Below are 21,415 nucleotides of genomic sequence, written 5' to 3'. Positions count from 1 at the left end.
CATCACTCCAAACGTCCCCCCCTTCCTTCTTCTTCCCCCAGCTTTATATACTGAGCATGACGTCACATGGTATGGAATATCCCCCCGGCCAGCTGGGGTCAGTCGCCCTGGCTGTGCCCCCCCAGCCTCCTGTGCACCTCCAGCCCCCTCAGTCAGCAGAGCATGGGAAGCTGAAAAGTCCTTGACCAGTGCAAACACTACCCAGCAACAACCAAAACATCGGTGTGCTATCAACACCGCTCCCACCCTAAATCCAAAACACAGCACTGCACCAGCCACTAGGAAGGAAATCAACTCCATCCCTGCTGAAACCAGGACAGTATCCACCCCTGGTCACTCAGGACAGGAGAGTGATAGAGATATCAGACTCATCCATGCTGTATGAGTGCTGTATGCTCTGTCGTGCCTTTTCAAGACCTACTGGTGCCTGCTTTTTTCCACACTGCCCCTGACAGCAGCAGACGTGGGCTTGAAACTCCTAATGGCCACTACCAAGCTTGATGTCTTCCTTGGATTACTTCTGAGGACTGGGATCTCAACTTGGTCATCATTGGAAGAATCAGGCTCTGCCCCAGCTGTAACCTTTCATTCTCTGTTTTGGGGTAGGGACCTACCCCAGGAAAAGCCAAGGAAAAATTGTAGCCCTTTCTTCAGGCATTAAAGCAATAATAATAATATTTTTTGGTTAAGAAGTTGGCAAGCATCTCACTGACTGAAGTGGGAACATTCAGAGATAAAAGTGTGAGGTGCCACTTCTCCTTTGCCAGGGCAATAACAGATCAAACCTCTGCAAATCAGGAACAAAGACAGACAGATTTTGCAAAGCAATCCATGGCAGGAGGGCTTAGCCTGCTGTGCATATCAAAGTTGCTCTTGTATGCCTTGTCTCATTGCAGCTTTAAGAAATTCCTGAGGAAGGGGGCTGCCTTAATAGCAAGTTGTACCACTTTTAAAGCCGCATTTGTATTGCTCGCACAGCAAGAGCTCTTGTCACATGGAAGCCATCGAATCAAAACACTGACATGGCAAGAGAATAAGGCGAGATAATGAAATGAGAAATTAAGAGCATGAAGAGTAAATGCTGTAGAAAAGCTGACATTTCATAACACTCCAAGTGAACACTTGCCTGTATTTCAAAGTCGACCGATAAGAAATTATTTGCTTTTCTTATATAACAGAAATAGATAAAGGATTCCGTTTGGATAGGAGAAGATTCCACTAGGCTGCAATTTATGTATGAATGCTCAATATTTAAGGAAATTGCTTCTTTCACTTTATCAACTGGCATAAATGTATGCTAAAGAGGGATTCATTAGAAAAAGCCATGCAATGCATGAGCTCAGCTCAAATAATCCTGATCTCGCCAGGCAGGTGTTTTGCATCTTATTAGGAGATGGCACATTGAGCTGCAGGAGGCTTGCCACATGGGTTGTGTTGTTCTTCTGTGAAAACAGAGCACAAGGATCTCACCTCTCTCCCTTAAAACAAGTTGCCATTTACTGTATGTGCACTCGTTGTAGAGATAGTCATCCTAGCTCACAGGTCTGCAGTTGTCCAGAGACTAATGACTCTCAGTTTGCACCCTTGTGAATAAGGGGGGAGCCATGAGGCTTTTCTCCTGCACTCTAACCTCCACGGTTGGTTCTGCAGGCTGCTGCAGAGTCCCATCAGCCTCGGATCAGTATCAGCAGAAGTTCCTTCTGCCCCAGAGAAAAGCTGAGAGCCTTGCAGGACAGAGCTGCGTGTGACTGACAGCTCAGGAGAATTACTGAAAAAGACAACTGTTTCCTGTGCCATTACAGCTTTGAAGGCTTTGTGGAGATCTGAGGAGAGATCTATAGTAGCACTTATGGCAACTTACACAGGATTTATATGTACAGATTTAAAAGGATGATCCAAAATAACCTGTCTAGCCTGAATAGTTATCTGGGAGTGTGAAGGTATACATGCCTTGTTCTGCTTCTTCTCCCGGAAAATTTACTCAGTCCCTCAGTTTCTGCCACTTGCCGTATCCAGGTATGTTGTCACCTTTGCTGAGCCAAGAAGCTTTGTTTCTCCATCTTGCCTAAAACTGTTTTAACTTATCAGAGTTTACTTTAATTAAGCTAGACTGAAGTAGACATGTCCCTACGCCCCTGTAAGGGACCCTGCTGGGTTCCTAGAAGTTCCTAGGAAGGCCCAGGTCACTAGACGTGGTGTGTACCATTTGCCCTGACCTCAGCACTTTCCTTCCTAGACACAGTAAGGGGAGGATTTGCACCCTTTTAAGCACAGAATATTGGTGGTTAGGGCATTCACTGAGGAAATGGGAGACCTTTGTACTTGACTTTCTCTAGCTGAAGAGTTTGAATCCATACTTTCATTTCCAGGGAATACTGGGTTACAGGCTAAGCTGATGGAGGTGTCCTGTTGATTAACCCATAGAAACAGGACCACAATATCTGTGGACTAGCATATTGTGATCCTCTGGAGGGAATTGCATAGCAGGTTTCTTGTTTATTGTTCTTGGTTGTTCATCCAAGCCATTTTCAAAGGAAGATGTGGACATGTCACTGCTCAGGTGGCTAACTTCTTAGTTGTATCTACTGGATGATCTATTTGATGCAATATACTCATATTATTGTACACGGAATGTTACAGAGAGGACCCACAGGACTCATCTTCTTTATAATCTAATTTTAGGGCTACACTTAGTGATGTGGATACTTTAGTTATGTTAGTGAGAAGATCTGATCCTCATCCATTACTTTTATCTATGGTGGCTTTCCTAAGCTTTAACGAGATATAGCTAGGTTAATCCAACATCTCAGATTTCTATAGTTGCCGTGCTACATGGAAGGAGGTTGTGCCACCTGGATGACACTTTTCCAGTACAGCTATACTACTACTAAATAAGATGTTGCCATGCTGGGCACTATGTCCTTGTTTGTCCATACAACACAACTGTTAGCTGACTCCCCACTGCCGATTAACTTCTTAAAGGCACATCTGCTGTAGTGGAAGATAGCTGGAAGCAATGGTGTTGGGGTGTACAGAGGCATCAGACTGTTCACTCAGAGCAATCCCTGAAATCTGTGAAGCCAGTGACTGCTGTCAAAGACTGAAGATCCAGCAGCACACAAAGGAATGGCATAGCTATCCTCTGTACCAGTCTATCTGTCCTTCCCCAAGCTCCACGGTGTCACTTGGCTGACACTCCCTGGGTGTAGGAAAACAGTAGGAAACCAGGCACCTCTCTGGTGGTGGTCAGAAAAGGATGGATGCTTTTGGCACACGTTCAAGGGGAAGCTTTCATTCATACTTCTGGATACAGAGCAAAAGAGCTCCACTGCAGGAGACTGTGACCTTGGGGAAAACGAGAGCATCAGATGAATGTCATGAAAGCTTTTCATACCATATGAGAATGTGTTTAGTTCCAGATTAGTGACTCACCCACTATTTCGGATTCCCACCCAGAAGGAGATTAATTCAGGTTCAAGTTCAGCTCAAGTCTATCTAATTCTGGGCAGATACATTCACTTGATCGTACCAAAGGAGAACTACCATCTCGGGGATGTTAGAAATGCTAAGGAGCATTTCACGTAATTGCATCCTGCAAAAAAGAAGGTTTTCCAACCGTTCACTGAACCATTTCATGAGAACAAGTTATTTTGTGACATTATGTTCCAGTAAAAGGTTTTGAAGGGACAGGAGAAGAGGAATGTTCACGGGTCCTTACCAGTGATCTGCAGACATTTTTTTCAGGGAAGATCCTTCTTTCTTCTAGGAGATGTGTTACCACCACAGCTCCCAAAGGGACAGTCGTAACTTGAACTGAAGTGAGCATGGGTGAGGAGTACTTACATTCAGGCTTTTTTGTCATGACCTTGCTGCTAATGAGGTACCATCCACATTCATTCTGGACAAAAGAAAAACTTTAGTGTATTGGTATCATCCAGCTTTCCCTGCTCCCTGAACTGCCATCTATCACACTGAATCCTGCCCACTAGATCATCAGTGGACATAGAAGATGTTTTATCTGGAGTAGCAATGTGCCTTGAGTAAATGTGTCCTAGGCACAAATGAGGAAAGGAAAAATCAGAAAAAAAAATTAACAAACCCTGAAAATTTTTATAGGTAATGTGAAAGACTGGATCACTTCTTAAATCCTACAGTGATTTCCCAGTCATTCAAATAGGCTGGGCTCCTGACAATAAAGCTGCATCGGAAATGATTCATCTCATGTAGCTTTAGCTGCCTGAAAGGAGGACAGCTCTGAAGTTGGTGCTGAGAAGGTTATCAGAAATGGAAAGAGAATCAGATTTTTGGATGCCCCTAATATTTGTGTTCACTTTTGAGAGAATATTTACTCTTAGAAAGCATAAAAGCTCTACAGGTAAATGGTGTCAAATAATCAACAGAGTAATGAATGTTGAGAGCTGTTTATTTTGTTTTTATGGGCACTGCAAAAATTACAAACACTTTATTTCTAACCAAATTCTTGGAGTGTTCATTGCTATGCCAGTTTTTGACAGAAGCCCCTCTGATGTTCTTATTCAAGTTTTGTAATACCAAACATAGGACATTCCAAAATGCCCTACTCCTGGCTAAGTCTGCCTGCAAGACATGACTGTCAGTCCAGTTTCATCTGGAAACCTTGGGAAGAGACTCAGTGAGGAGGTTAATCAAAGAAAGATGATAATACATTAATTGCTAGATGGAAAATAAAGCATCGTCCCTGATGCTTTTAGAAATAGCTGAGATTTACATGGGAATAGGCATTGCTAGCCCGACTCCTGAATTTAAATGTAAATTGAGCATCTGGAGTGCTTTTTACATGGGCATTTGAAGTACAAACGTAAATTATACATGTGGATGATTTTTATAAAGCCCTTTAATAGCCATGATTATAATCTTAAATAATAATTATAAAGGGAGTGGGCTGGTCAAAGGGCTCAAGAACAATTTTTTGGCTTTTTCATTTGTACCTTTTAAGTTCAGTTTGTCCCTCAGTATGTCTTGGGTGAACTTAAGGGCCTTGTGGGCAGAAGCTTGACTGGTGAAGTGTTTGATTATGCAAAAATGGCCACCGTTTCTGTCTCCTGCCACTTGCATTGCAAGAAATTGGTGCGTGCCCTAGTTAAAGACGGGTCTGAGACTTCTCATAGAGGTGGCTGTCTTGCAAACTCAATACAGTAATTTCAAATCTTTTTTTTTTTCCCCACAGTTCTGCATTCCTTTCTGGGCCTGGGAAACAAAGAAGGGCGATGAATCTGCACAGAGGAAAAGCAGAAATGTTGTCATTTAATGGTCAAGAAAGGGCTTCAGTGCAGAGATGTGATTAGACATCAATGTTTCACTCTACCCTCTTGCTCCCAAACAAACTTAGCAGATGGTCCTAGGGGAACAAATGTGCTTTGTTTGTCTTTCTGCAATTGCCCACCTTGTCTATTTAGATGACAGACTCTCTGAAGCATATTTTTATTCTCATCTTATGTTTACAGTGTAGCCAGTATGCAAGGGGCTCTGATCTTCCTCGGGACCTTGAGGCAATGCTATTCTCTTGCTCTGTTTGGTTTTCTCTCTCTCTGTTCACTACACAGGGTTCAAAAAAGCAGTTCCAGCTGAAGACTCTTTTACATTTTGTATCACATTGTTGGAGTTGAATCTGGTCAGGGATGTGAAAAGCAGCAAGAAAGGCTTCTGCAGGTACATCTGCAGCAAAAGGAAGACCAGGGAAAATGCTGCTGCTGAACTGGGCAGGGCCTCTGGTGACAAAGGATACGGAAAAGGTCAAGGTACTCAATGCCTCCTTCACCCTTACTGGTAAGACCGGCCTTCAGGAATCCCAGGTCCGTGAGACCAGAGGACAAGTCTGGAGCAAGGAAGACACTCTCAGTGGAGAAGGATGTGGTGGGTTGACAATGGCTGAATGCCAGGTGCCCACCAAAGCTGTGGATGCCAGGTGCCCACCAAAGCTGCTCTATCACTCCCCCTCCTAAGCTGGACAGGGGAGAGAAAATATAACGAAAGGCTCGTGGGTTGAGATAAGGACAGGGAGAGATCACTCACCAATTACCATCACAGGCAAAACAGACTCGATTTGGGGAAAATTAATTTAATTTATTACCAATCAAATCAGGGTAGGATAATGAGAAATAAAAACTAAATCTTAAACCACCTTCCCTCCCCCCCTCTCTTCTTCCTGGGCTTAACTTTTCTCCCAAATTCTCTACCTCCTCCACTCACAGTGGCACAGGGAGATGGGGAATGGGGGTTGTGGTCAGTTCATCACAATTTGTCTCTGTTGCTCCTTCCTTCTCAGGGGGAGGACTCCTCACACTCTTCCCCTGCTCCAGCGTTGGGTCCCTCCCACAGGAGATAGTCCTCTATAAATTTCTCCAACGTGAGTCCTTCCTACGGGCTGCAGTTCTTCATGAACTGCTCTAGCGTGGGCTCCTCTCTCCACAGGTCCACAGGTCCTGCCAGGAGCCTGCTCCAGCGCAGGCTTCCCACAAGGTCACAACCGCCTTTGGGCACATCCACCTGCTCTGGCATGGGGTCTTCCACAGGCTGCAGGGGGGATATCTGCTCCACCATGAACCTCCATGGGCTGCAGGGGGACAGCCTGCCTCACCATGGTCTTCACCACGGGCTGCAGGGGAATCTCTGCTCTGGCGCCTGGAGCATCTCCTCCCCCTCCTTCTTCACTGACCTTGGTGTCTGCAGAGTTGTTTCTCTCAAATATTCTCACTCTTCTCTTCTGACTGCTGCTAGTATTCCACCGCAGCTTGGTTTTTTTTTCCCTTCTTAAATATGTTATCACAGAGGTGCTACCACCAATGTTGATTGGCTCAGCTTTGGTCAGTGGCGGGTCCGTCTTGCAGCCGGCTGGCCTTGGCTCTATCGGACATAGGGGAAGCTTCTAGCAGCTTCTCACAGAAGCCACCCCTGTAGCCCCCGCACTACCAAGACCTTGCCACACAAACCCAACACAGAAGATCAGGCCCAGGGAACACTGAAACAAAGTGAATGCACCCAAGTCCATGGGATCTGGCAGGGCATGTCCAGAAGTGCTGAGGGAGCCGGCTGATATCTTTGCAAAGCCACTGTCAAATATCTTCGAAAGGTCACAGCTGTCAGGGGAGGTTCCTGAGGACTTTTCAGATAATAAAAATTAGTAGGAGTGGTTCATACACCAGATGGTTGCACTGCCATTCAGAAGGACCTTAACAAGCAGGAGAAATGGACTGACAGGAACGTCAAGAAGTTCAGTAAGGAAAATGCAATTTCCTACACCCAGGGAGGAATAATCCCAGGCACCAGTATGCACTGGGGACCAACTAGCTGGAAAGCAGCTCCATAGAGAAGGACCTGGGGTTCCTGGTGGACAATAAGCTGACATGAGCCAAAAATGGCCCTTGCAGCAAAGAAGGCAACAGGTCTTCTGGGCTGCATCGGGTGAAGCATTGTCAGCAGGTCAAGGGAGGTGATCCTTCCACTCTGCTCGGCACTGGTGAGACACATCTGGAGTACTGTGTCCAGTGCCAGACTCACCGGGACAAGAGAGACATGGACATACTGAAGTAAGTCCAGCAAAAGGTCATAAATATGATGAAGGGACTGGAGCATGTGACATATGAGGAGAGACTGAGAGAGCTGGGACTGTTTGGCCTGGAGAAAAGAAGGCTCAAGAGGGCTTTTATCCATGTGTATAAATACTTGATAGGGAGGATTAAAGACGATGGAACCAGGCTCTTCTCAGTGGTTCACAGTAACAGCACATTAGGCAATGGGCACAAACAGAAAAATAAGCGATTCCATTTAAACACACACAAAAAAAGCATTTTTACTGTGAGGATGGTTGAACACTGGAACAGGTTGACCAGAGACATTGTGGCGTCTCCATCTTTGCAGACATTAAAACCCAAGTGGACACAGCCCTGAGCAACCTGCTTTGGCTGACCCTGCTCTGAGCAGGGGGTTGGACTAGATGGCCTCCAGAGGTGCCTGCTCACCTCAATGACTCTGTGATTCTGTGTTACTACCTCAGCAGCTCCCTGGAAAAAGATGGATTCCTGAATAAGGTCCAGGAGACGCATTCAAATTTAATTTCCAGACATAGCTATTATATTCCAAAGCAATTTTTGTTTTCTCTGCCACGGGGGGTTTTGTGCTTAAGGACTGAGCCATACTGGGTCCATATGCAAAGGTGGTGCATCATAAACATGCACTTTACCATGGTTGAATGGCAGCTACTGTGCATCTGAGAGCAACACTTCCGCCTCTGAGCTTGCCATGGCAGATGGACTTACTGACTTTCTGTCTTTGTTAGCTCAGGGCTTGTACTGTGTAACATAAACATACCTCTCAGTATCCTGACTGTCAATCAGTGATAATTCCTCCTTATCTTTCAAGGGAACTGTTAAAATAAATTGAGAGATTTCTTGTAAGCTTCCTGGATCCTAAGTGCTAACCTGCAGGTCATACACCTTGCCATGGTTGCTTTGATATAACGACTAACTCCTTCCAACTCTCTGAATGAATATTCCCCCAAAACACACTTCCTTTGAAGGAAAGTAGAAGTGAGTGAAACTCAGAAACAAAGGGCACAACTACTTTTCTTCCAGGAACAGCAATAATAGAGGCTGCATGGTGCCTTGGTTAGTTAACTCAAGGATCCAAGAACTTTTCTCTTTATGTTTTCCTCATGTCCTTGCTTTCACAAATTAAGTTTATCATCCATGCTTGCTTGGGGATTTGACCGGCTGCATCCGTTGGTAGCTGAGTGACAAGAATTTCCATCAAAACACCATTTAAAATCTCCAACCATTCAAGGCATGTGGAACTCAAGCTGTGGGATTTAGACTACAAACATATATACATAAATATATACATGTTATAATTAATTATGCTTATTTGTTGGCTGTTTTCTTCTATATTTAGCATACATACTGGATTGCAAGGTAAAATATAATGCCCCTCTCCTCACTCAGTCTCAGCTGCAAGTTACCTAAAAAAGACAAAGCATTCATTTGCCTGTGTCCCCTGAGAATTACACATAAAGAATCCTGACAACCTGGGGCTTTTTTCTTTGCTTTTTTTGTTTTTTATTATTCCATTCTTGCTTGCCTGCTTTGGAAGCTGAAGAGAATGACAAGAGATAAAACTTCCCATCTACTCCAAAGCTTAATGTTCTTCTTTAATGGTTTAATATGTTCTGAATTGGTTAAGAGGGAGAAGTAGTTGGAGGCTGAAAGGGTGTCTTACATGTTGCTGTATATCTTTTATTACTGTACGGCATTGCCTGCACGAAGAGTTGTTCTCCAAGCCATCTGAATCTTGTTTACCATGAGGCAGCAGCTGTCCCCATTGTAAAGAAGAAGCAAGAGAGAGACTACATTAAATTCATTCAACCCTAGCAGAAAGGAAACAAACAAAGGAAAGAAAGAATCTATAACCTGCTATTACCCATGCTTGGAAATAAAGCGCCACTGTTCAGAAATACCTGAAAAGTAGGTATATTGCACTGGAAAGTCAAGTAAAAGTGCTACAAAGTAGAGTTGTCTATGCATATTACTAATATCAGGAAGAATTCAGTAGTAAAGCACATAGCAATGGAATTTTAAAGGTGGTATTTCTAAAAGCCACCACTTGCAAAGGGTCCAAATTATGAATAACTAATATTCCCTGGTCTGTGTTATGCATTCAGGTGGGCTACAGGATAAATGAGGATAGGAAGACTAATATGAATGCTGCAACCAGCTTAATATACACAAGTCTCCCTGGATGAGGTGATGGATGAAGGAGACGTAGGAGAGGCCCACAGCAGGTCACCTCCCAGCAGGTGGGACAGAGCATCTCTTCCCCTGCTGTGGGATGAAGGACATGCATGTGGTCATGGCTATCCCAGTGCCTGTTGAGGTTTGCAGAGGTCCCTGTGGCTCAACTGTGCCCGAGCAGGAGACTGAGCTATCCTAGAGTTTGAGAAGCTGCAGGTGAAATCTGTGAGTGCACTCTGGCAGGAATTATTTCTTTGAGTGCTGCCAACAGGAAGCATTAAAAATAAACCAGGGGAATATTACTGAAGAGAGTTCTCTGGGAAATAAATTTCAAAATTATTTAAAATTTTCTAACAATTCAATGTCAACACAACATTCCCAGCCAGGCCTGTCCCAGCATACACTGCCTGTGGCAAACGAAGACTGGAGAAGGTTTTTGCTGACTCGATCTATCTGTATATTATGGGGCAAACAGGCCTGAGCTGTATTCACCTATGCTAACCAGGGAACTGGAAATGTGGGGATTATGGCACAGAAAAAACTAAAGCTGATGGGCACAAGCCTCATGTTTCCATCTTATACGCCCATCTGGTAGTATGCTTGAGGAGAAGAGTTTATTAGCTGTAGCACAGTGTTGTGCATGCACAGATATTTTGCTGCTAGGTTTTGAATGGCAAGATCCAAATATTTTGTAGACTTGCCAGGTCAGGCCTTCACTAGCCAAGGGGTCACTCAATTGTTCTTCTTGTGATGCAGAAATCCCCTACTAATCTCATTAGTTATGTCAGGAAAATTATCTCCAGTCTAGCAGCTCAAAGACTTTGGGGTACATCAGGGTTCCTCTGGTCCCAGTTCATTTTGCTGCACCTGTCACCCCTTTCTTCTGCTTCAGAGAAAGACCGGGAGCTTCTGAACACCGTGAAAACCTGCTGTGGGGTAGGAATGGGAGATTTTTAGGTTCCTGGAAGTGTCTGAACAAACTCAACAGAGCATCTCACTCCCCCATGCTGAACTATCCTTAATCATCTTCAGAGACCTTGAACTTGCTGAGGAGGGTCTGTGTTTCTGGCAGTGATATTTCAGCACCTTCACCAAATATTCAGGGGACAAGAGGGATCAAACCAGTCAGAGTCGCATGATTAGTGATGCATCTGCTACAACAGGGAAAATAATCACAAAGCAATGGGCACTCCTAAAAAACCTTTTTGTTTAACCAAAGTACTAGGACTAGATCAAATACTGTGAAAATGAACCATACAAAAATTAATATTTACCAGTTTCCACTCCCTTGATCACTCAGAGGAAGTTATTTTTGACATTTCTCTCAGTGTTAGCATCTTTCAGAGCAAATAAATTTGCTAGATAGGAAAGCAAACTATTACAGTGATTCAATCACGTTGGATGAATCATTTTAGATACTGAATGGGTCATGGAACAGGCTAGAAGGTTAGACGACTTGTCAGGGTTATTTTCAGCTTGATTTTCTTTTTTTCTATGATTTGTAGCATTGGTCAAGTTCATTATTAGCATTTGAATTTCTCACTTGGGTTGCCTTATGGACTTGGCAATATTATTCTCTTTCTATGTTGCCAGCAAGTCCCAGTTAATTGCAGAAGTCTGGAAGGCTTCATATGGTTTTGAATTAACACTTCTTTACTTCTGCTTTGACCAAAACCAGGCAATTTGTAGTAAGCCTTTCTTACACATGACTTAGTCTCATCCCCCTTTACTGGAATTTCCTTACCAATTCAATCTTCCAGGACACTTTTTTTCATTCCTTCTCACACTGCATTACACCATTCTCAGTATATACGAACCAATTTAACACAGGAAGGTATAAGAACCTGCAAGGAGAGAGGGAGGTCGGTCTTATGGGTAATGTATTAGGACTAGGTGTTTCACATCTGAAACTTTGCATATGACCTTCAAAAGTTACTAAATCTCTCTGCTAACACATTTCTTTCATCTCCCCCAAAACCTACCACCCTGCCACATGGAGATGTTGGAATAGATTCAGCTCTTCAAGCACGGAGGGATGAATTATTACCTGGGGAAAAAAAAAAATCATGAAATTATTTAGTTCTTTTATTGAAGTTTGATTTTTAATCTCTGTTTCTATCTCAGTATCTCCTGTCCTTTGCCTTTTTATTCCTTAGAATCTCTCTGCGTTTATTATCTGGATGTTGTGCTTTGCACTGAACTGGTAAGTGAAAAGGCTGCATTTGATTGTCCTTTCCAGATGTGTGTGTTTGTCTGCAGCTGGTGAAGTTTTTTCAGGCAAATTATTTCCTCTCGTTCATGCTCTCTCACAATGAGCTACAATATCAGTTTCCAGCTCTCAGTCTTTAGGAAAAGTGGCACCTCTTTGAATTTCTGGCGCTGTCAGCTTCAGGTAGACACTGAGAAGATGAACATCAGGAAGTCACTGAGAGAATCATTTAAGGATATTGAAAATGAGAGGCGGGTGAGTGTCAGGAAGTAATTTTGTTTTCTCAAGGCATAATAAACCTGCAGGATAAACTTTCATCTCCAGTGATCACAGCAAGGCGGTGGTGATATAGACAAGCAGATTTCAGTGTAACAGAATATTGCTGGAAGAGCTAAATAAAAGGAGGTACTTGGCATTACCATCCGGGCCAGATAACAGGCCAGATCTTCACTGAGCTGCAAAGGCAGCAGGAGCTTTGGCAGGTGCAAGTGGAGTTAAAACTGAATATTTATGTGAGTGATTCACTGCATCTTTCTGTTTTGCAAAAGGCATTGCTGAACTCTTAAAAGAGGCCTACATATACCACAAAGACCTCTACATACATTTCCAGTGCTTCTGTTAAGAAGTTTCAGAGAAAATACCAATTCATCAGCCCTGCAGTGTTTCCTCTGAATCTTGTTAGGCTTGATGAACTTTGTTGAATTCAAGACAGGGTTTCCATGGAAACTTTGCTGTTTTTTTCATCACTGTGCTGCTGAGGTACACAGCTCTGAGGCAAATCAGCTATGTGGACTAACCAAGGACCAAGGACTCTTTTCCTAGAATGACAGAATCATAGAGTGGTTCGGGTTGGAAAGGACCTTCAAAGATCATCTAGTCCAACCCTCCTGCCGTGGGCAGGGACATCTTTCACCAGATCGGCTTGCTCAAAGCCCCGTCCAACCTGACCTTGAACACTTCCAGGGATGGGGCATCTACAAGTTTTCTGGGAAACCTGTTTCAGTACCTCACCACCCTGATTGTAAAAAATTTCTTCCTAATGTCCAATCTAAACCCAGCCTCTTTCAGTTTAAAATTGTTGCCCCTTGTCCTGTTTTTACAGGCCTTGGTAAAAAGTCTGTCAAAACCTCTTTTTCTTCAGGGAGGTACTCTCTCTCATGGCTGCTCTTGAGACAGAGAAAAAGATTTCTTCTGGGGCACTGAGCTGTTGCTTTCCATAGAATTGGGATGGTATTTTTACTGAGTACAGGTATAGGGCTCAGGTAGCACATGTGGACTGAAACCAGTTAAAGTGAAATGTAAATGGTCCCAGGTCACCTTTGAATCCATAAGCTTTACTGAGATGACTAAAATGTCACTTAGGGCATTCGGTATTTACAATTATGTTCTGCTCTTATCCAAGTTTCCGCAAGGCTGGTTTTCCCAAGCAGTGTTTGTCCAGGTGACTTTTATCAGTACTGAGCTTTCCAAATGAAAGCACAGATTCTGAATAAAAAAGAAAAAAAGAAAAAAAAAAGAGTGATTCTGGGTCAACTACATCTGTCAACATGTACTTATTCTATGTACTTTTTTAAAAAAAATCCCGTTTGTAAAAGGCTGTATTTGTTTTACTCATTGACAATCAGCTGCTTAATTTTTAGTTGGAGTACGCTGGGTTAGGGAGGTTACTGGTGACTGACACCTTCACAGAGTGGAATTACTGGTTTATGGATGAAAACGAGAAGAGAAAGGGTTCTGAAGACTCTTTCTTCTACCTGAGAGATCACTTCATGGGATGAAGCGAGGGTTAGAGGAAATGAGCAAATCAAAGGGAAAATGGTGTTATGATAGGGCTAGTGAGTGTTTGCAGAGCCTTTTCTGATGTAGTAGCAGAGCAAATTATAAAGTCCCTGATGTCACACCACCAGGCCTGAGGGACCATCCATAATGGTCTGATAAGGACACCGAGTCTATACCTGTGTGAAATGCACTAGAGGGCAGTGGGAAAAGTTGTCTCTGAGACTAAATCCATTGAGCAGCATCTTTGCTGGGAATTTCAGCTGAAAGGATAACCTGTAAGGAAAATTATTACAATGGACAAGTAAAAGCTAGCTGAGCCCTGGGATCTATACAGAGGAAAAAGGAAGTTCCCCAGTGGAAATTTATTTTAGTTCCATCAGGAAACTTTCTCTTCATATAAAGTTTTTCATTCCATATCTGGATCTTTCTTTTGGCCAAAAACTTTCAAGAAGCTTTGCCTTCAACTCCAACAGAGCAAAAACCAAAAGTTGCAGGGACAGAGCACATCTGAAAAATCAAGACGACAGTTTTGGTTTCTAAGGCAATAATTAGATTAAGGTGTCTAATCTGAGATAATGCAAGTCAGTGAAGATTGCCCCAAATCTTTCTATACTTAATGTTCCTCATCTTCACTGTGAGGATAAAGAACTAAGAACACATTTTGTCTGTTGGTTAGTAATGTGCTTTGAAATCTATTAGATCATAAAATTTATATCTAAGTATATTTAATATAAATTTATTTTGCCCCTTCAACTTCTAGGCATTTCATAGTTTGAATAGGAATTGTGTCTGTTTTGGATCTCTTTCCAATATTGTACGAAACTCTATTGCAATTAGATTTATGCAAAAATGGTGAGGATGAAATCAGATTGAGCTCCTTGGTTCATGCAGTCTAACCTGAGTACCTATCTAAGGAACATGGTCGTCCAAGGATTCCTCAGGAGTCAGTGAAAGTATTTCCAGTGGACAATACAGTCCATCTACTACCCTAATCACAGACAAAGCATAAGCTGACCCTTCCGCTGTTAGGTAGGGTGAATTCAAGATATACTTTGAAGGAGGAACAGTGTTTAATGATGTGCTATTCCATGGGGAAAAGTTGATCAGACCGTATAAGTCCCCCCCAAAGGGGAAACTCGTAGCATTGCATTTGCCATGTCATTCATGTGTTGCACTGGAAACTGAACGGCAACACCTTCATTCTTAATTAAAAATTTAAAAATAAAAATTAACCTATGATGAACCAAATATTTTGCCTGCAAGTAACAATGCCAGCGACTGGCAGGGGGATGACGATAGTTCTATTGCTGTTCATATTAACTGAATGTTGGAAGTTTTCTCTATGTCTTCTGAGCACAGAAAGGGGCAGACTTTCTGATTTAAAAAGCTGTACTGCTTAGAAAGTTCATTTTGTTATTGGAGATACTAGACTCGGTAGTGTAGAGGAGCGCTGCTGGAGCGAGTAATATTTATGAAACAGAATTCACTTTTCCACTGAGGCTGCCGTATATTATCTCTTAATCTAATTCACTGTTCAGACCCATAAACAGTTGGTCTTGGCAAAGCTAGCATGCTGTTGTGTGTAAATGGGATGGAAGGAGAGGTAAAAAGTGGGGTCAAGAATAATTTAAGTGAGTTTCACAGCTGAATGCTTTGGACTGTGAAGCCATGGTTCACGCTGCAAACAAAAGCTATGTTATTACTAGCTTGGGAAAAGCAGTATAATCATGTCAACATAGTCTGAGCTCTTTTGGTCTAAAATGATTGTCATAATGCATTTAAGAAATTTAATTATGTCAATAAAAGGCACCTTTGCATGTTATATTGCATCTCTGCAGAGGCTTATATCAACTTACACCGTTGCTCACCTACTGGCCATACCTGCACAGTGGTCACACTTTGTCCTTTCTGACCCATTTTGAGCTACAGGTAGCTATCATTTCAGATCTGAAGTGTGTCTTGAATATATGATAATTTTGGGAGGTAAAGACTGAAGGGAGAAAGATGTAGCTATGATGTAAACAAAGACAATTATTATTTTTCATTTGTATATATATTGAAAAATCACAATTCTAGTGTAATTAGTTAAATTGGTGCAAATAGTACAGGTACATTAGACTTTGTGTCTTTGAATGGCAGTAATTATTTTAAGACTTGTTTTGGTCTATCCATTATTTAGAAGCATCAGTTTTCATGAATTACCAAAAAAAAAAAAAAAAAAAGGACTAAAATCTGTCAGCTTACTCACATTGATGCCAGAGGCATTTTCCCAAGAGGGTAAAGCTCACTACAGGGCCAAAAGCCAGCTGAAATCTTAGCATCACTTTAAATCCCTCCAGAAAATGACATTTCACTGATGGGTAAGTCTCAGAGCAGGCTTTTACACAGTGGGGATTTTCACAAATGTGGAGGTTTTATTCTTTTGTGCTTTCTCAGTGACCTTTGACTAAATGTGTGTTTTCTGGAGCAATCAAGCAACGTTAGAAATATAACATGAAAGATAAAAACCACCTTGAGAACATTTGTTTTTATTGCAAGGTGTCCTGTTCCCTGCCATCCTGGGAAAATGAAGCCTGGGAGGGATAGCAGTAGAAACAGCACTTTATTGAATTGGCTTTTCCCGTTCTCATTTCATAACAATGAAGTATGAAACACAAATTTTAACACCTAGACAAATCATTTTGGCATAAATGCATAGCTTTAAAAATTAATAAAAAGCTATATCAATTATAAAAGTGATTTACCAAGCACAAAAAATTTTGTCATCTGTCACTTTTATGCATGCATACCCGTTATCTCCCTATTATTGACTTTTATGCTTTCTATATGCTAAATACTCTCATGAAGCTACAATAGATTTCACAGGATTTGACAGCCAGCAAGTTTTGTTGAATTATTTTATTTTTTTCTTTTTTGTTCTTTTTTTTTGGTTGTTGTTTAGGGAAATAATTCAGCTCTCTGTTTTAGTCTGCTTTCATTTACAGACACTTGCAGCCAGTCACCTTGGATACTTGTCTTTTTCGTTATTTATCATCAGATGTGTGGCAATGTTTAATGCCAGAAGCAGAGGTGGGTTCTCATTTCCCATTTGCACACACAAAATAAGAGAAAATATCTTAATTCTTTTTCAGGGGATACTGTAAATTTAAAGCTAGATTGAATTCTTATGTGATAAAATTCATCTTTATATAGCCCGAGTGTTCTGTAATATTCTTCAATCTTAGTACAATGTAAGTCTAAATGATTTCAAGCTCAAATTTTTGCAAACCTCTGCCATTCTTTTTTTCATTTATTTTAGTTTTGCAAGAAGAGGAATTGGAGGTGTTAATAGTCAATGGAGAGCTATTTTTTCTCCCCATTAATGAAACTAAGTGGTTTTGATGCTGGAAACTGTTCTCTCAGAAAGATAGACTGTTAATAGATGCTATATTGGAGTTTATTAAGGAAATTTTATATTTTTTAACTGGACAATAACTTAAAAAAGCAACAGATAAACTTATAAAAAGTAATTCCCCTTGCCACCAAGCACTGTAACCTAGAAATACAATATAGAGACCTCTACAGAGGTCATATTTATGGATATTCCCCCACCCTAAGTTATGTTTAATATTATTGAAACTACGCAAGCCTGAGCTCCGACTTTCTCTTCTTGAGAAAACAGTTTAGAAGCAGCAGCATTTCTACTGCCTGTTAGGTATTCCTCTGGCAGCCCTGGCTGCTGTCTCAATGCCATTGCACAGGAGCCTATTATCCGAAAGGGATACGCTCCATCTTGAGCGTATGTGCATCAAGTCCTCTTTGATAAGAATCTGGTATGAAATGCAGAAAACTAGTGGAGAAGCGTTAGTAAGTGACTGGCTTATCGATTTCCTGAACCCCAAAACCCTGAAACCAGCCTGAAAGTTTCACAATCGCTGAATGACCCGGTGACTTCTGTGAATCAATGGAGCTTTTTCCTAAGATAGTGGGTCTCAATATCACAAAAAAAACATTGGTGACATTGGGTACTCCAGGCTATGTTTGGAGATAGCATCTGCTTCCATCCGTGGAGGTAGATACTGGAGGGGTGTCTCAGTAGCAGGACCACATGGGGGTACTCCTCTTGTCCTTTCTGAGCCTCTCCTGCAGTCTGCTCTCCTTCCACACTGCATTGCACCCATGCATGTGAGGATGAGGTACCTCTGAATGCCAGCCAAATCTTTCTATTATGTTTAGGCAGCTGAAAGAAAATGTGAGATGTCAGCATCTACCTTCCAGAAGTTTGATGCTTAATGCTATTTCCTCACATCTGAGCTATTACTTCTGGATGTCTTGCGGAGGACTCAATCCACCACAAATTTAGATTGTCAGTAAAAGCAGACTACAGGACCTTTCTCTGAAGAGGAGGGAATTTATTCACCTCATCCCATACCTTGGAACTGCTCAGTTCAACCACTGCTAGGTAAATCCTTTCCTCAGCTTTTGTCAGCGTAGAGGTTTTCTGCCAAAGAGATTTGCCAACAGAAAATCAGTCTCCAAATATCCTCAAATGCAGCTTGATGCAGTGCAAATTTTGTCTGTTTGGTGACAGCTGCCTACTTAACCACAGCAATTTCTGAGAGCAGCAGGGGAAATGTGTGCCTCATGGTATCACTTCCCTGTAGTGACTGTAATTGTACCAAACCTCAGGGGCCTCCACTATAAATACTGAGTGATCATAGTGCTGGAAAAAGATGTTGCCTGAAGATAGGGAATCTGTATAAAACAAATACATCTCCCACATAAAGACCACTCAAGTCAATTAACGGTTCTTATCACAATTAGAGCTAAACAGCTCATGTCCAACATATATTTTTAAGTCATTAACTTCAAAAAGCTGGAGCAGGAAGGAGTAGACCGTTTAGTCCTGGAGGTAAAAGAAAACTGCACATTTTAGGACATGCTAACTGAAAAGGGGATGCTGGTCTTCCTTTACCACTTTCTAGTAACACATAGGCATTAAAATTGACTAAAATTCAGGGACTGCAGCTAATAGTCTGAACTTGTTATTTCAACAGTGTCACTGAAAAAGGCAGCTCTACAGTGGAGCGGGAGAGAGTAATGGATATAAATGGGCTCTCCCTTAATGCTTTTGAGCATAAAGCCTTAAGTTTCCACCCCCTTCAACTAACCTGAGAGGATGGGATGAAATGTAGGAAGCTCTCGAAATTCGGTACTCCACTGCCAAGCTTCACAGCAACTGCTCTTTGAGGAGAGTAATGAAGGAAGGTGATGGCTTATTGAATGTTCTGAGGGACACAAGGCCAGGGAGGGGGGTTATCATGCAGATATCCTGGGATCCCAACTAACTCAACTCCATTATCTGTGGTAAATCTGTGATCTTAGAAAACTCGTGTGATCCTACTGGCTTGGATTCACCCCTTGGCCTAACATAACCTTTTACAACAGCTTTTATACAGATCTTTGTTTAGAAACTATAGCTTGTATATTGAGGGAGACAAATAGAGAACTAAGGCAGCAAAACACAATCCCTGTTTTTCCCAGTTTTTTTTATATATATATATATATATATATGTAAATGTGTACATTTTTTGTGTGAACAGTTCCCTGAAAGCCAACACCTGTATCTAGTGCACACTTGTGGTTAGATTTTCAATCTCCATGATATTTCAGGCAAAATAAGTTTTGCCAATTTTGCATGGGATGGTGATAAACACTAGAGCAGGAGCAAGAAGGTGTTACAACAGCTTAGTTTTTCCAAGACCTTTATATTCTTAGTCATATTCAAGAACCCTGTGAACAGTTCCCTGAAAGCCAACACCTGTATCTAGTGCACACTTGTGGTTAGATTTTCAATCTCCATGATATTTCAGGCAAAATAAGTTTTGCCAATTTTGCATGGGATGGTGATAAACACTAGAGCAGGAGCAAGAAGGTGTTACAACAGCTTAGTTTTTCCAAGACCTTTATATTCTTAGTCATATTCAAGAACCCAAATCTTTAGACTTGGGATGCTGTTACAGTCTAGATCAGAATTTTTGTAGAGTCAGGACTTCTCTTACAGCCCCAGATACCCAGTTGTTTTGCTTTAAGCATATTTGATGATTTCTTATGTTTCTATTGATATTAGCATCACATAGGCTAGAAGACTCCCTCAAATGTGTTTATCCTAGTGATAGGCTGTAGATTTTCTGTTAACATCAGCTTTTAATAAACAGTGAATGCATAGGACATACTTGAAGAGCATGCAGGGACCAACATGAGATGCCTTTATTGGTAATTATGAGTGCCCATTCAGGCAAATAATCAGTGGAGAAATCATGAGCAGTTCAAGTCTGACTATTTTACAAGTAACTTTTTTTTTTTTACCAAAGAAAACAGTGGGTTTTATTAGTTCCTCAAAATAAGTCAGCATGAGAGTCAAATACTGCAGACTTCAGGCCAAAAATATTCTTGGTTTCTGTGGGTATAGCCCCTGCTTTGGAGGCTGTAAAAGATCTTCAAGACTGGTCCTCAGCTCTTGAATCATTTTCTATGTGGTGCTTTGCCAGACAGATTGTGGACTGTGACTTGTGTCACAATAATAAATGCCAGACATTTCTCATGCAGATAGCGTCTCATGAAAGCTCTTTTACAGGAGAAATGAAAGTCTAAATGTATGGGCACTTTAATCGAGGGCAGGAGTGTTGATCTTTAGCAGAATACAAGGTGACCCTATTTGTCTGATGGAAGTGGAGACTGAAGAGAAACCGAATGCTTTGTCTCTTGGGTTTTTTCCTTTCCTCATTTTTTTGGTCTGTGTTTTAAGGCTGCAGTTCCAATTCAGAAATGTAATACTTGTGCATTTTCCACATGATTATGTGCTTGAATATAACCATACTTTCTGTTAAATGGAAGTCATATTCTTCAAATTGCAACAATTTGGCAACCTTTCGCAAGATGTTGTTTGGCAAACATGAAGGAGAGGCACATAAGTTTTATTATGAAATGTGTTCCAAAAGGTATTTGGTGCTGTAGAGTTTTGCTCCAGACACACCTGAATCTGTGGGAAAAAGACTATTATGGTGCTTTCATGATCTTTGTGGAGAGAAGAATCTACAGCTGGAGAAACAGTGACCAAAGTTACCATGACAAGTAGGTACCACGATAGGATACCAGGAAGAAATGTACTTTGTAATCACATACCACATTTTTGTGACATATACGACACCATTTATTGACAAGTTCTATAGTTTAGAATACTTTATCTTTTTAGATAATATTTTTTTTTGATCAAGATTCTAGAAATCTGGGTGGGAGTGTTGATCTGCTCGAGGGTAGGAAGGCTCTGCAGAGGGACCTGGACAGGCTGGATCCATGGGCTGAGGTCAACTGTATAAGATTCAACAAGGCCAAGTGCCGGGTCCTGCACTTTGGCCACAACAACCCCATGCAGCGCTACAGGCTTGGGGAAGAGTGGCTGGAAAGCTGCCTGTCGGAAAAGGACCTGGGGGTGCTGGTTGACAGCTGGCTGAACATGAGCCGGCAGTGTGCCCAGGCGGCCAAGAAGGCCAATGGCCTCCTGGCCTGTATCAGAACTAGTGTGGCCAGCAGGAGTAGGGAAGTGATCGTGCCCCTGTACTCGGCACTGGTGAGGCCGCACCTCGAATACTGTGTTCAGTTTTGGGCCCCTCACTACAAGAAGGAC

This window comes from Aptenodytes forsteri, unplaced genomic scaffold (genome assembly GCF_000699145.1).
Source record: "Aptenodytes forsteri isolate BGI_AS27 unplaced genomic scaffold, ASM69914v1 Scaffold182, whole genome shotgun sequence".
Taxonomy (NCBI): domain Eukaryota; kingdom Metazoa; phylum Chordata; class Aves; order Sphenisciformes; family Spheniscidae; genus Aptenodytes; species Aptenodytes forsteri.
The sequence above is the reverse complement of the archived record's forward strand: the minus strand, read 5'-3'. Positions refer to the sequence as shown.